At 46.8% G+C, this 15,004-nt stretch overlaps 1 protein-coding gene across 1 annotated transcript in view; it reads right to left on the minus strand.

Annotated features, from left to right (window-relative positions):
- The window catches only part of LOC149470498 (uncharacterized), a 63,222-nt gene that overhangs the window by 15,709 nt on the left and 32,509 nt on the right, over nt 1–15,004 (minus strand). The gene's annotated exons all lie outside the window — the stretch shown is intronic.

Genomic DNA, 15,004 nt, shown 5'->3' on the forward strand with positions numbered 1-15,004 from the left:
ACTGTGTCCGCAGTCTCTGGTCATCTCCTGTACTGTGTCCACAGTCTCTGGTCATCTCCTGTACTGTGTCCGCAGTCTCTGGTCACCTCCTGTACTGTGTCCGCAGTCTCTGGTCATCTCCTGTACTGTGTCCGCAGTCTCCTGTCGTCTCCTGCACCATGTCCGCAGTCTCTGGTCATCAGTCGGGGCAAACAGTATCTCTAGGCTGGGTCTCTCTCCACCAGGCAAAGGCCCCAGAAATGATGTGGAATTACTCATTTCAGCGCTGTTGCACTTTGGATGACAATGACTCCGTCACGGAACACTGCACCCGTTTGACATTTGTATCATTTGTTTCACACAGATGGAGCTTTCCTTTGGTGGTATTTAATCACCTCTGAGGGGTTTATTGTTTGTTAAATAAATGAAAGAAATCTGAAAATGTTGGGAAAAAAGGTTTTCTTAGTTTGTGTCATGAAATGTTGCAAATAGGTCATTTCTCGGTGTCACTGATGAGCATTGATGAGGTGTCACTGATAGGCAGCTGTGCCAGCACAGAAGGAAAGGAATGTCAATAACTGGCAAGTGATGAGCTGTGATTGGCTTTTCCCCACAATCTGTGATCAGCTGTGTCAGAAGGACCCCAGGGGGCCATGTGGGGGGCGTTGTTCTTGGGGGACGTCCACGGATATCCTCCCAGAATGAGAGAGCCGCACTGCAGCCATCTTTCATTTAGAGCGCGGTCAGGAAGTGGTTAATAAACATCATCTTCCAAGTAAAGTAATCTTTTACAGCCCCTCCCCTGGATAAACTCCTCCCCCATGATAAACTCCTCCCCCTCTATCTGACCAGTCTATTAAAGAAAACAATACCCCTCCAATGTAAAAGTCCTTTTATACTTTCCTGTATCTGTGATCACATGACTACCCCAAGTCTGCTTTGGGTCCTTCATTGGGTGACCACATTAGTGCCTGCCTGACACGGACACTCCCTATTGGATGGGCTCCAGTGGGGTCCTCTCAGAATAGAGAAGAGAATGATGTCATCACGGGGGGATGGCAGAGGAGAGATGATCTCAGGGGGTGAATCGCAGAGCTGGATCAGCAGTTCCCCCACCAGGACCCAGAGGTGAGGGACCTGTATGGGGGACTTGGGTGAGTATATCTGGTGTCACAAGGTGGGGGGGGTAAATGTTTATTAGTATTGGTTGGGGGAGGAGGGCTATCAAATAATGTTTTTGGGGCTCCAATAACTTTTAAAAAAGCAACTGACACAACTTGCCGTTTAAAATGACTGTGCACCTGGCTCCACCCACATACCCAGGGGTGGACTGACCATTTGGAAACTAAGGCACTGCCCGAGGGCCCGGGGTCAGTAGGGGGCCACATGAGATGCCCCTGGTACCTTTTTCATAGGCTTTTTTGAGTTTGGCAAAGGACACAGAGGCCCCATGATCCCCTATTGCCCGGGGGCCCCTTGAGTTGTCAGTCCACCCCTGCACATACCGCTCAACTACTATTGGCCATGCGCCTAGCGCCACCCACATACCGCTCAACTACCAATGACCGTATACCTGGCTCCACCCACATACCGCCTTATTATCAATGACTGCACCTGGCTCCACTCACATACCGCTTTATCATCAATGACTGTGCACCTGGCCCCACCCATATACCAACTTATTAATGACTGTGCACCTGGCTCCACCCACATACCACTTTAATATTAATGACTGTACACCTGGCTCCACCCAGATATTACTCAATTACCAATGACTGCGCACCTGGCTCCATGCCCAGCATAAGGCAGCTCAGGCAACCATCCTAGGGTGTCAGGATGGGGGGCGGTTAAATTTGAATCTCCAGTCACTTGCTGGAGATTCGGATTGTTAACAATGCTGCAGATGTGTTATTTCCCCCACAGTGCCCACCGCTATACAGCCGGGAGTGTGTGGACTTTAGTGAATCCGAATGTCGGCTGTCATGTGGAAGTGATACAATTGGCTGTGAAGCCGCCTATCATTCCCATCACTGAGATGTGCCCCTCCCCCTGACACCATGTGGGACAGCAGAGCCCTGTGCTGTCATGGTTGGTGTCACTGGGAAGGGCGGCAGGAGCTCAGTGGACCTCCTGTACACAGACCAGGATCAGTGCCGGGGGAAGTAGCTGATGGAAGGCGGTCTGTGTTCCATCATCTGCAGTGGAGCAGACAGGAGACATCCAGAGTCTAATAGACCCCGGGGGTCTCCATAAAGAGAACCTGTCACCTATATGCCATCATATAGGAGGCAATTGGTCCCCTACATGATAGCAATACACATTACAGTGCCTTGAAATGCCCCCCCATGTTGTCATGTTACAATGTATTTATTGGGATTGGATGTGATAGACCGACACAAAGTGGCACATAATTGTGAAGTGGAAGGAAAATGAGAAATGGTTTCCAACATTTGTGACCAATAAACCTGTGAAAAGTGTGGCAGCATTTGTATTTGGCCCCCCAGAGTCAGTACTTTGTAGGACCCCCTTTGGCTGCAATTCCAGCTGCAAGTCTTTTTGGGGATGTCATGGAAACGACCCCAGACTGCGCTTGACTACTTCCGTTAGAATACCGCTTCCCCCTCCGAACACCGACCACAGACACCACAGCCGACCATACAAGACCAGACACCAGTCCTGAAGTAAACCAGGAGGTAGACTACATTATTTGAACACAGATACAAGATATATACACTCAGGGGACAGTCCCCCCTCCCTGTATTACATCACAGGGCGGGGCAGTCTACATTTAGTAACAAGAGACACACAGGTAATCAAACTTCACACCAGCAGACAGTCCCATCAGGGGGGAGGGATTCTAGAGACACCCCCTCCCCACTAAGCTAATACACAAACACATACATCCCATAATAGTTTGCTCCCAAGCCAGACAGACAATAGAACAATGGGATGCAACCACATGGCATTCAATAACAACCCCCACACAATATTAGGACAGATCCCCCTGTACCCCTAACAGGCACAGGGTGACTTACACATAAGAGGGATATGGGGAACGGAGACAGGGGTATCCCCACCTCTCCAAAGTGAGCTGGGTTCCATGGACCCTCCACCCAAAGTGACCACCCCTCACAGACCCCCCTCACGTGTAGAAAGAGGATGTGTATGGGGGAGGGGTGAGAAGCTGTGAGGGGATATGTATGGGGAAGGGGTGAGAAGCTGTGAGGGGATATGTATGGGGAAGGGGTGAGAAGCTGTGAGGGGATATGTATGGGGAAGGGGTGAGAAGCTGGGAGGGGATATGTATGGGGGAGGGGTGAGAAGCTGGGAGGGGATATGTATGGGGGAGGGGTGAGAAGCTGGGAGGGCTGTGTATGGGTGAGGGGGGAGAAGCTGAGAGGGCTGTGTATGGGGGAGAGGTGCGAAGCTGGGAGGGGATATGTATGGGGGAGGGGTGAGAAGCTGGGAGGGAGGGGTGAGAAGATGGGGATTGATGTGTATGGGGGAGGGGTGAGAAGATGGGGATTGATGTGTATGAGGGAGGGGTGAGAAGCTTAGTAGGGGTGAGAAGTTGGGGGGGGGGGGAATGTGTATGGGGGATGGGTGAGAAGCTGGGAGAGATGTGTATGGGGCAGGGGTGAAAAGCTGGGGAGGGGGTAGAAGCTAGGAGGGGATATATTTGGGGGAGGGGTGAGAAGCTGGGAGGCATGTGTATGGGGAAGGGGTGAGAAGTTGGGGAGGGATGTGAATGGTGGAGGGGTGAGAAGTTGGGGGAAAAATATGTATGGGGGAGGAGTGAGAAGCTGGGAGGGATGTGTATGGGGGAGGGGTGAGATGTTGGGGAGGGCTTTTGTGATGGGAGTCACTTTGGGTGCTGGGTCCATGAAACACAGCCCCTTTTGGAAGGGTGGGGAGACCCCTGTTTCAGCTCCCCATATCCCTCTTATGTGTAAGTCACCCTGTGCCTGTTAGGGGTGCAGGGTGAGATGTCCTGATATTGTGTAGACATGTATAGGTGGGGTGGGGGGTTGTTCATTGTTTAATGCCATGTGATTGCATCCTATTATTCTATTGTTTGTCTGGCTTGGGAGCAAACTATTATGGGATGTATGTGTTTGTGTTTATTGGTTGGTGGGGGGTGTCTCCAGCGGCCCTCCCTCCTGATGGGACTGTCTGCTGGTGTGAAGTTTGATTACCTGTGTGTCTCTTGTTACTAAATGTAGACTGCCCCGCCCTGTGATGTAATACAGGGAGGGGGGATTGTCCCCTGAATGTATATATCTTGTATCTGTGTTCAAATAAAGTAATCTACCTCCTGGTTTACTTCAGGACTGGTGTCTAGTCTTGTATGGTCAGCTGTGGTGTCTGTGGTTGGTGTTCGGAGGGGGAAGTGGTATTCTAATGGAAGTACTCAAGCACAGTCTGGGGTCAGTTCCATTACAGTTGTGTATGGGGGAGGGGCGAGAAGCTAAAGAAGATATGTATGGGGGATGGGTGAGAAACTGGGGAGGGGTGAGAAGTTAGGGAGGGATGTGTATGGGGGAGGTGGTGAGAAGCTGGGAGGGATGTGTATGGGGGAGGGGTTAAAAGCTGGTAGAGGATACGTATGAGGGAGGTTTGAGAAGCTGGGAGGGATGTGTATGGGGGAGGGGTGAGAAGCTGGGAGGGGTGTGTATAGGGGAGAGGTGAGAAGATGGGAGGGATGTGTATGGGGGAGGGGTGAGAAGCTGGGAGGTATGTGTATGGGGGAGGGGTGAGAAGCTGGGAAGGATGTGTATAGGGGAGGGGTGAGAAGCTGAGGAGGGATGTGTATGGGGGAGGGGTGAGAAGCTGAGGAGGGATGTGTATGGGGGAGGGGTGAGAAGCTGGGGAGGGATGTGTATAGGGGAGGGGTGAGAAGCTGGGAGGGATGTGTATAGGGGAGGGGTGAGAAGCTGGGGAGACCTTGTAACACAAACAAGTCACATGACACTGGGGAGGGAAAATGGCTAATTTGGACCTTGTCACTTAGGGGGGGGACTCACTTTTGTTGCCTTCGGTTTAGACATTAATGGCGGTGTGTTGAGTTATTTTGAGGGGACAGCAAATTTCCATGTTATACAAGCTGTACACTGACTACGTCACATTGTAACAAAGTGTCATTTCTTCAGTGTTGTCACATGAAAAGAGAATCAGATACTGTATGTCTCTCTGGCAGAACTGGCTGGATATTCTGGGTGTTTCTCCCCCCCAGGTACGTCTTCAGACACTTTACAGGTTTAACTTTTTTAGCCACAAAAAAAGGACTGATCCAGTTCCATCCTACTAAATGGTAACTACTTTACAGACCAATACTTGGGGTAGACACGGGCCCCATTGATCGGTGTCAGCTATCTATGTATGGGGGGGGGGGGGTTACTTGCCGTGTACAGCTGAATTGTTCTAGGTTGTTTCTTCTTTTCTCTGTTCATTTGTTTATAAAAGGTAAAAGTGACACCATAGACAAAGCAAGTTATTGTTCTGTATGATCTGTAACAGTGCCACAACCGCCTATACGTGAGAATGTATGACTCCATTGTCTGGGCTGAATGTTGGGAATACTGTGCGCACTTAGAAACTTTATTAATAAAAATCTATTTGATTAAACATTTATATAATGCTGTACATATTCTTTCTATGCATAAGATACATTTTAATAATGAACAGAACCTTTATTTAGTCCTTTATATAGAATTCTGATATTTATTTTTTATGCAGGTGGATGGGTGAACCAAGTTTTCGGTCATGTTGGTCTTCCTAAATACAACTAAGTCACATGGAAACAAGACATATGGGTGTCCTAATTGACTGAAAGTCTTAATTGCAGTTCACTGGAGGATTCACACAGGATACAAGTCAGATCCACGTTCTAAAAGTCATAAAAGTTTTGGATCCTCTTCCATATTGATCCAGCCTCAGAGGACAAGAGAGAAGTCATTTCAGTGTTCTGGATGTGACAATGGAGGCAAAACATATCACTGTAGAGAAGCCATATCAGTGTTCTAATTGTGGCAAAGCTTTTACATCAATGTCAAAGCTTATCAGACACCAGAGGAATCACACTGGAGAGAAGCCATATCAGTGTTCTGAATGTGATAAAGCTTTTGCAAAGAAGTCATATCTTATTGCACACCAGATTGTTCACACTGGAGAGAAGCCATATCAGTGTTCTGAATGTGGCAAAGCTTTTACAGAGAAGTCACCTCCAACACTGGACATTTATTTCCTTTCAGTGACACCAACAACACAGGACATTTCTTTCCTTCCAGTGACACCACCAACACAGGACATTTCTTTCTGCTAATTGTCTCTTTGTGGAAACCAATCATTCCCATCCAGGACTCTCTGGGTTTTCTCTATGGAAGAAACAAATACAGAGAGAGGTTGGCTGAGAGAGAACTCCGCTTCTTTCAGTGTTTAGTCCCCGGTCACATGGGGTGTCACTCGGCATGCCATTTCCATGCTATGCTTCTTGCAGATCACAAGTCGCCCCCTACTGCCCACAATGACGGGTCATATCGGTGGGTGTGACTTGGTGGGAGTCGCAGCGATTTCTAAAGTCGTCCCTGCACTACTATTAGTGGGATTGGCATAGACATCGGTTTCACTCCTGAAATCGGCATTTCCCCCGACTTGGAAATCGTACGACTTCACTGTAAGCTGGATGTGACCGGGGGGGTTAGAGGACAAAACCGGGAACTCCGCAAATGAGGCGTCCCACGATGATTAGTGACACCATCTTTCCTTCTTTCTCTTTCCCTCTCAATTCAATGAGCTTTATTGGCAGGAACAAATGACATTGTAGCATTGCCAAAGCAGTTTGTATGGGAAGAGGGGAAATATAAAGGGGGAGGGGTCCATGGGAAGGATTATGAAGTCCTCAGTGTTTCAATGCGGCCCATTCACAAAGTGCAGTGCGATTGGCCCATGAGCAGGAGGAAACTGACTGTGGGGAGTCATGAGAAACATACAATTCCTGGTGTGACCGGAGCCTGACCAGGAGAGTGATGGGAGATATGATCAAATACAATCTCATTACCTCCTCTGCTCACACTTCCAGCAACGTCTCCTCTATAATTCCTCCCACATGGAGCTTCCTGCCTGTGATATCTTCTACTTTGTTATAAAACATATCCCATAAAATCAGATTTCTTCATACATGTAGTACAACGTGTATTCTGCTCCGTGTCTTTGGTAGAAGCATAGCTGAATCCGTGGATATTGATTGGTCTGTGTGAAGTTATGGCGTCTACAAACTATGGGATATAGAATGGAATTTATGCAGCTTTTACGTCGCTGTTACTTTCTGACTGCCGATCACATTTCTTGAGGCAGTAAAATGCCCGGACCTTACAAACATCCCCAAATGTCCCCTTTATGGGAAGGATACATCCCAAGGTATGTGCTGAGAGGCATGTTGTGTCCATGGAACATTTACAGTTTTTGCCATAAGTTATTGGAAAATGAAAAACAAAATCTATTTACACCAAGTTGTCATTTAATGAGCTATTTCTGGCACACGCCATGGGGAGATGTGGAATTACACCCCAAAACACATTCTGCTACTTCTCCCCAGTATGAGGACACCACAAGTGACAGACTTTCTGGCAGCCTTGCCACATACAGGTCCCAAAATCCAATGACTATCTTAAGGCAGCTTAGGCAACCATCTTGGGGTGCCAGGATAGGGGGGTGATAAAATATGAACCTGCAGCCACTTGCTGGGGATTTGGATATTTAACAATGCTGCAGACATGTTTTTTTACAACACTCCCCACCGCTATACAGCCGGGAGTGTGAGGACTTTAGTAAATCCAAATGTTGGCTGTCATGTGGAAGTGATACAAGTGGCTGTGAAGCCGCCTATCATTCCCACCACTGAGATGTGTCCCTCCCCCTGACACCATGTGGGACAGCAGAGCCCGGTGCTGTCATGGTGGCTGTCACTGGGAAGGACAGAGGGAGCTCAGCGGACCTCCTATACACAGACCAGGATGTGACATGTACATTGGGGTGCCTACATAGGAACACAGTGATCCCCACACACGTTACATATCAGCGCACACGCCGGAGGGAGAGCAATGATTGGAGCACCAGTGCTCCTGTGTAACTCTATACTGATGACCTGGAGGGGCTATTAAAGCGTTCCAAGTGCACACAGTGTTACGGCTTGACATGTTGGGAATCCCATTTCCTCGGCACAACCTCATCTTTTATATTTCACCAGAAAATAGGTCATGAATTGCATTTATGTGCTCAGAAATAAACGTTACTATATTGTTCCTGAAATGTTGCCTTTCATAAACTGTTGTGCTAATATCATGTAACATAGAAAATGACAACTCCCAACATTGTATTATATAGGGTGTCTGCTATCAAAGAATATATCAGATTTGGGGTTTAGTGATCTTCAGGAATAAAATGATTTTTAAAAGTTGTGAACAAGAAATAAAAAAATGTCCCCAGGACTCCATGGACCCCTTCATTCCACGCCATCTCCAGGAACCGGGAAACCACTGAGAAGCCAAGTGTACCCCGACTTCCTGTCAGGAATGGACTTGCCAGTGGTGGTGGGACTCACCTGCCTTGTAGGCTGCAGTACCAGGGCTGGCCAGCGGGTGCTCTCAGCAACCACTCCTGCAATGAGCCATTACCTGAGGCTGATTACAGCAGGTGTATTTAAGGAATGGCCAGGCCTGTGATCAGGGCCTTGGTGTATGTTTCCCATGGGCCCCTGTACCTGCATCCTGTCTACTTTCTGCCTGATCCAGATTCTGCTTCGATCCCTGATTCTGAATGAACTCCGCCTGTCCTGACTTTGGCTATTCCTAACTACTCTTCCGCCTGCTCCTTGTGCCCTGCCTGCCCGTTTGCTACCAACCCGGCCCGCCCAACTACGCTTAGTATTGTTTCTATTGTTATTTGTTGTAGGTTTGGGTTGGTTTTGTTTGCACTATGTCAGGGGAGTATTGGGAGAAATTGAGGCTTTCCCTTACAGATATGGGGGAGGGGCAACATCACCTAAAGTACAGCTATGGGTGGAATTGAAGGGAAGCCATTTTAGGGTGCTCCTTCCACACAAGAAGCAATGTATCTGGAAGGACTAGGAATCCATTGGACCAATGGGGATGAAATGTTACTGGCCTGTGATTGGCTCTCCTATTGTTAATGAAGTGAGACTCCCCTTATTGGTGTCATTAATGAAAGAAACCATGTGAAATGTTTCCTCCAAATCCAAAAAGTTGACCCCCTTGGGTAGGTACCCATCCTAATATTCCTGATAGGAGTTTGTAGTCCCTGCTACTACAGGAAACATGCGGGCGATCATTTACACCTTTTACAGCAGGACAGTAAATATCATCCACATTAGACTCACTTGTTCCTCTAACAACACGAAGCATCAGGCCCTGACCTCTACGACCTTGGCAGACTGACCAGACCCGGAATCTCAAATGACACAGTCGTGCGCTGGAGTGAATATGGCGTAAAACCAAATCCCACCAAGCGTTCACCCGTTATAAATCTGCCTTCCTAACATACACTTCCTCCTTTTATGCTGCCAAACAAGCCTACTTTGTCACTCTCATCAATACCTTCTCTTCAAGTCCTCACCGGCTCTTCTCTACCTTTAACTCCCTATTTTCTCCACCCCCACCTAGTGCCTCACTCACTGCCCACGAGATTGCAAACCACTTCCAAAACAAGATTGACACAATTCCTAGGGACATCGCCACTATACAGACACCCACCCCACTTAGCATTCCTCATACCATACCTCCCTCAACACTCTTCTCCTTTGACCTCACTACCACTGAAGAGGTCTTCAAGGTCTTCTCAGAAGCCTGTTTCACTACCTGCCCCCTGGATCCTGTCCCCTCAAAACTACTACTACTACTCATTGTAATGCACCATTTTCCCTGGTATCTCCTTTCCATCTCTTTAATGTCTTGGTGGACTCGTTCACCTTGTTCCTCACTCACAGCTCCCAAATTTTCAGGAAAGCAGTCAAGGTGGGACTGGAGGAAATGCACTTTCAAACTCATCAGGCAACCTAAAGCTTGAAATGCTTTCAGCATTTGTCTGACAATCTTTTTGTAGTGAGGATCTTTGGTATTGCCTAAAAATTTCTGTACGACTTCTTTAAATGCAATCCACCCTTCTTTGTGAGGATCCGTCATGGTATTGACAAACTCTTGATCAACTCTAAGCCTTCTAATGTCTGGTCCGACGAACACACCTTCCTTCAATTTTACCCGACAGGCCTGGAAAGTTGGTGACCATTTGAATTTGAAGCATTCTCCGTCTCTTGGAAGTGATTTTACAAATTGCTTCATCAAACCCAATTTTTTGTGGAGAGGTGGTAGAAGAACTTTATGGGAAGGTACCAAAGTTACCCTCGGCTGTCACCTCTTCTTGGTCCAGTGATTTTGTCTGTCTCGACTGTCCCATAGACACAGAAAACAAGGGTATTTGGTATCCCACCCACTGGATTGTTCAGGAAAAGATTGACCCTTTCTACCATTAGAAGCACAGACTCAGGGCTGAGGCTTACCCTCAGTAGTCAGACATGTCACTCAGAGCAGCATATGTATTCACCCCCTTTGCAGGGAGGGAGGGGCAGAGATTGTTTACCTGCAAATAACAACAAAGGGCCAGAAGAGAACTAGGGAAATGAGGAAATAGAATTTGTTTCCCTAAAACTTGCTTAGCTTATGTATATATTGCTGACCATCAGATTTACAGTGCTATTTTTTTTTTACATAATTCGGACAACCCCTTTAATGTTTTTTTGGCATTTTATACCTTAAATGCACTTATGTGAATTAATTAATAGTAATTTGGACTTTAAATTTGGTTAAAAACCCATAATATAAAAAAAAAAAAAACAATTTTTTTTTTTTTATAAATTTGAAGACAATTTTGCATTTTGTGGCAAATCATGACGTCTAGGAGTTTTTTCAATATTTTATTTGTTTTCAGCACACCAAAATACATGGAAATTAGCTGAAAATAATCAAACAGCTTTTTATTCGCAGACCTGTGTTATAAGTAAGACACACAACAAGTAAAGCCCAACTTCAGCTAACGCTTCTACAGCAGTTACAGCAACAGGTTCTCTATAAGGTCCAACCCCCCATATGAATGACAACTGACAGTTGTGAGCACCACCAGCAGTGTTATAGGATTTGCCCCAACCCCTCCAACTGCCATTTTTCCCAAAAGACTTGGCCTTCTACAGGAAGTAGACAAAAAATATCTACTGGGAGTGACAACAAAACATAAAACAATAGGAGACTCGGAAAAACAAAACCTGCTCTGCTAATGACAGATTTCATTATTAATGTCATTATTGATTTTGCCCATAGTTACACTTTGGTGCCAACGTTGTAATATTTCCAGGGAGAAGAAGTTTTCTTTACAAACTTTCCACCAAAAAGAGATGTGTGCACTCAGAGTGATTATTGTGAACCCCAATCAGAGGAATGTCAGTCCCCCGGAAGAAGTGGTAGGAATATGACCGCACACTCAGCACTTTGTAAGTTCAGATCTCTGGCAGTTGTATTGTGTGATTAGTCTATGGAGAGGAGTAATAGCTGGAAAGAGAAAACATGGAACAAGGATTTCTGATCTTCACCTGATGGAATCCCATTTGGCAGAACCACATGGAACACAAGTGGCCAGCTGGGCTTACGTTTTACTGCTGAATACATCCCCTAAATCAGCAGTAACTCAGTATTGGAAGGCCTGCATCAGCTTGGGATGTTGTTTTCTCACTGAACAGAGACTTCTTTCTAGCTGGTGTCACAGCCGCAGACCTGCCTGAAAGGTTGTCACCCATGAGATGATATCCTACAACCTCACAAACACCCCCTTTCCTCTCTATGATCACAATCTCATCACCTTCACAGTCTCCTCATCTTCAAACACTTATCCCTCCAATCACCTGCAGAAACCTTCACAACTTGAACCCTTCTCCTTTCCACTCTGCAACTGACCAACTCTATGACAGAATCTCTCCCCTGTCCTGCCCTGACCTGGCCACTGCTGTCTACAACAGTTCACTTTCATCCACATTAGACTCACTTGCTCCTCTAACATGAAGCATCAGGCCCCGACCATTACAACCTTGGCAGACTGACAACACCAGAGATCTTAAACGACATAGTCGTGTGCTGGAGCGAATGTGGCGTAAAACCAAATCTCACCAAGCATTCACCCGATATAAATCTGCTTTCTTAACATACAATTCCTCCCTCCATGCTGCCAGACAAGTCAACTTTGTCACTCTCATCAATAGCATGTCATCCAGTCCTCGTCGTCTCTTCTCTACTTCTAACTCTCAACTTTCTCCACCTCCACCCAGTACCTCACTCACTGCTCACGAGATTAAAAAATCATTTAAAAAACAAGATTGATGCAATTCGTAGGGGCATTGCCACTGCACAGACATCCATACTGTGTTGCCTTCACAGGCTAATTGAATTAAAGTTACTTATATGGGACATGTAGTGTACCACGGCCATCTAGTGGCAAACATGTATGGCAGTTCTCCTCTGGATATTTAAGCTCTCAGACAGGAAGTGACTCTTGGTTTATGAAGTTCGTCAGCCATTTTAGACTTCTATTAACTGTGGATGCAGTGTGCTTGCTTCTCTCCCAAGGGGCTTGAGACATCATCACCTGTAAGTGCCTTTCTGCTGTGTCATCTGTCATTTATGTTACACTAGTTATTCTATGTATACTGATATGCTGTCATTGTATTGTGTTTCAGTTTCACCTATAAAATAAAGTTGGATTCTTTGGTAGACAACACAAGCAGCGGGCTTCTGTTTGCTGGAGATTCTGACAAGGGTTTAGCTGTCCATTTAGAGCCACACATTGTCAGTGTTTTGAGAACGGAACACATACCACTTAGCATAACTTATACTAAACCTCCCTCCACACTTTACTCTTCTGACCTTCCTACTACCGAAGAGGTCACTAAGGTTTCTCAGAAGCCCGTCTCACTACCTGCCCCCTGGATCCTGTCCCCTCACAACTACTACGGTCACCCTCTTCTTCCATCCTATGCTCCCTCACTCACATCTTCAATCTCTCCCTCTCTACTGGGCCCTTCCCCTCCCCTCTAAAGCATGCGCACATCACTCCCATACTTAAAAAGCTCTCGCTGGACACCACCAACCTGAACAACTTAAGACCCATCTCCCTGCTCTTGTTTACTTTTAAACTCTTAGAACGCTTAGTCTACAATCACCTGAGCTCCTAACTCACCAACAAAAACCTTTTTGACCCTTTACAGTCTGGCTTTTGCTCACTACACTCCACTGAAACTGCCCTACTAAAACCCACTAATAATATAACTGCTAAAACCAATGGCCACTACTCTGTACTCATTCCAACCAATGGCCGCTACTCCATACTAATCCCAACCAATGGCCACTACTCCGTACTCCTCCCAACCAATGGCCACTACTCCGTACTAATCCCAACCAATGGCCACTACTCCGTACTAATCCCAACCAATGGCCACTACTCCGTACTAATCCCAACCAATGGCCACTACTCCGTACTAATCCCAACCAATGGCCACTACTCCGTACTCATCCCAACCAATGGCCACTACTCCATACTCATCCCAACCAATGGCCACTACTCCATACTCTTACTACTTGACCTCTCTGCAGCTTTTGATATGGTCGATATGGTCCTCCTCAAAAAACTCCACTCAGTTGGCCTCCAAGACTCTGCTCTCTCCTGGTTCTCCTACCTATTGCAGAGCTTGTTCATCGTTAACTATAACTCTGCCTCCTCCTCTCCACTCCCTTTTTCCATAGGGGTACCTCAAGGTTTCATCCTTGGACCCCTACTCTTCTACATCTACACCTCCTCTCCCTTCTGCCATGGTTTTAAGTACCATCTCTATGCTGATGACACACACATCTATCTTTCTACTCCTCACCTCTTCAGTCTCCTCTCGCATTACTAACTTACTAAGCGACATATCGGAATGGATGTCCCTCCACTTCCTCAAACTCAATCTTTCCAAAACTGAGCTCTTAGTATTCCCCCCAGCCTGTGCCCCCTCCCCGACTTCTCCATCAAGATCAATAACACAATCATCAGTCCCTCCCCTCATGCCAGGGTACTAGGTGTAATCCTAGACTCCCATCTGTCCTTTCAGTCCCAAATCCAATCACTGTCCAAATCTTGTAGACTTCACCTCCACAATATCTCCAATATTCATCCGTTCTTAACCTCGGAAACCACTAAGGAACTTATTTACTCCCTTGTTATATCCCTTCTTGACTATTGTAACTCCCTTCTCATTGGCCGACCTCATCGCAGGCTATCCCCGCTCCAGTCTATCATGAACGCTGCTGCCAGACTCATCCACCTTACTAACTATTCTGTATCAGCCACCCCTCTCTGCCAATCCCTCCACTCAGTGTCCTCCACCCCTCTCTGCCAATCCCTCCACTGGCCTCTACTCAGTGTCCTCCACCCCTCTCTGCCAATCCCTCCACTGCCTTCCCATTGCCCAACGGATAAAATTCAAAAACATTAACAATAACATATAAAGCCATTTATAACTCTGCCCCAAATTACATCACCGATCTTGTCTCCAAATATCACCCAAAACGTACTCTCCGCTCCTCTCACAACCTCTTGCTCTCTAGCTCCCTTGTCTCCTCTCATGCTTGTCTCCAGAGCTCCCCCCATCCTCTGGAACTCTCTACCCAAATTTATCAGACTATTGCCTACTCTGCTCACTTTTAGGCGATCTGTGAAAACCTCTCTCTTCAGGGAAGCCTATCTTGCCCTCAGCTAATAATGGAATCTTCTACTCTTCCTACCAGTCCATCCCCCACAGTTACTACCTTTTGTACCACTAGCCCCTCCCTCCTAGAATGTAAGCTCCAAAGAGCAGGGCCCTCCTATCCCTCTTGTATTGTTGCTGTATTGTCTCCCATTATATTGTAAACCGCTGAGCAAACTGTTGGCGCCA

Source organism: Staurois parvus, unplaced genomic scaffold (genome assembly GCF_062004578.1).
Source record: "Staurois parvus isolate SC_StPar_1 unplaced genomic scaffold, SC_StPar_1.0 ptg000041l, whole genome shotgun sequence".
NCBI classification, from domain to species: Eukaryota; Metazoa; Chordata; class Amphibia; order Anura; family Ranidae; genus Staurois; species Staurois parvus.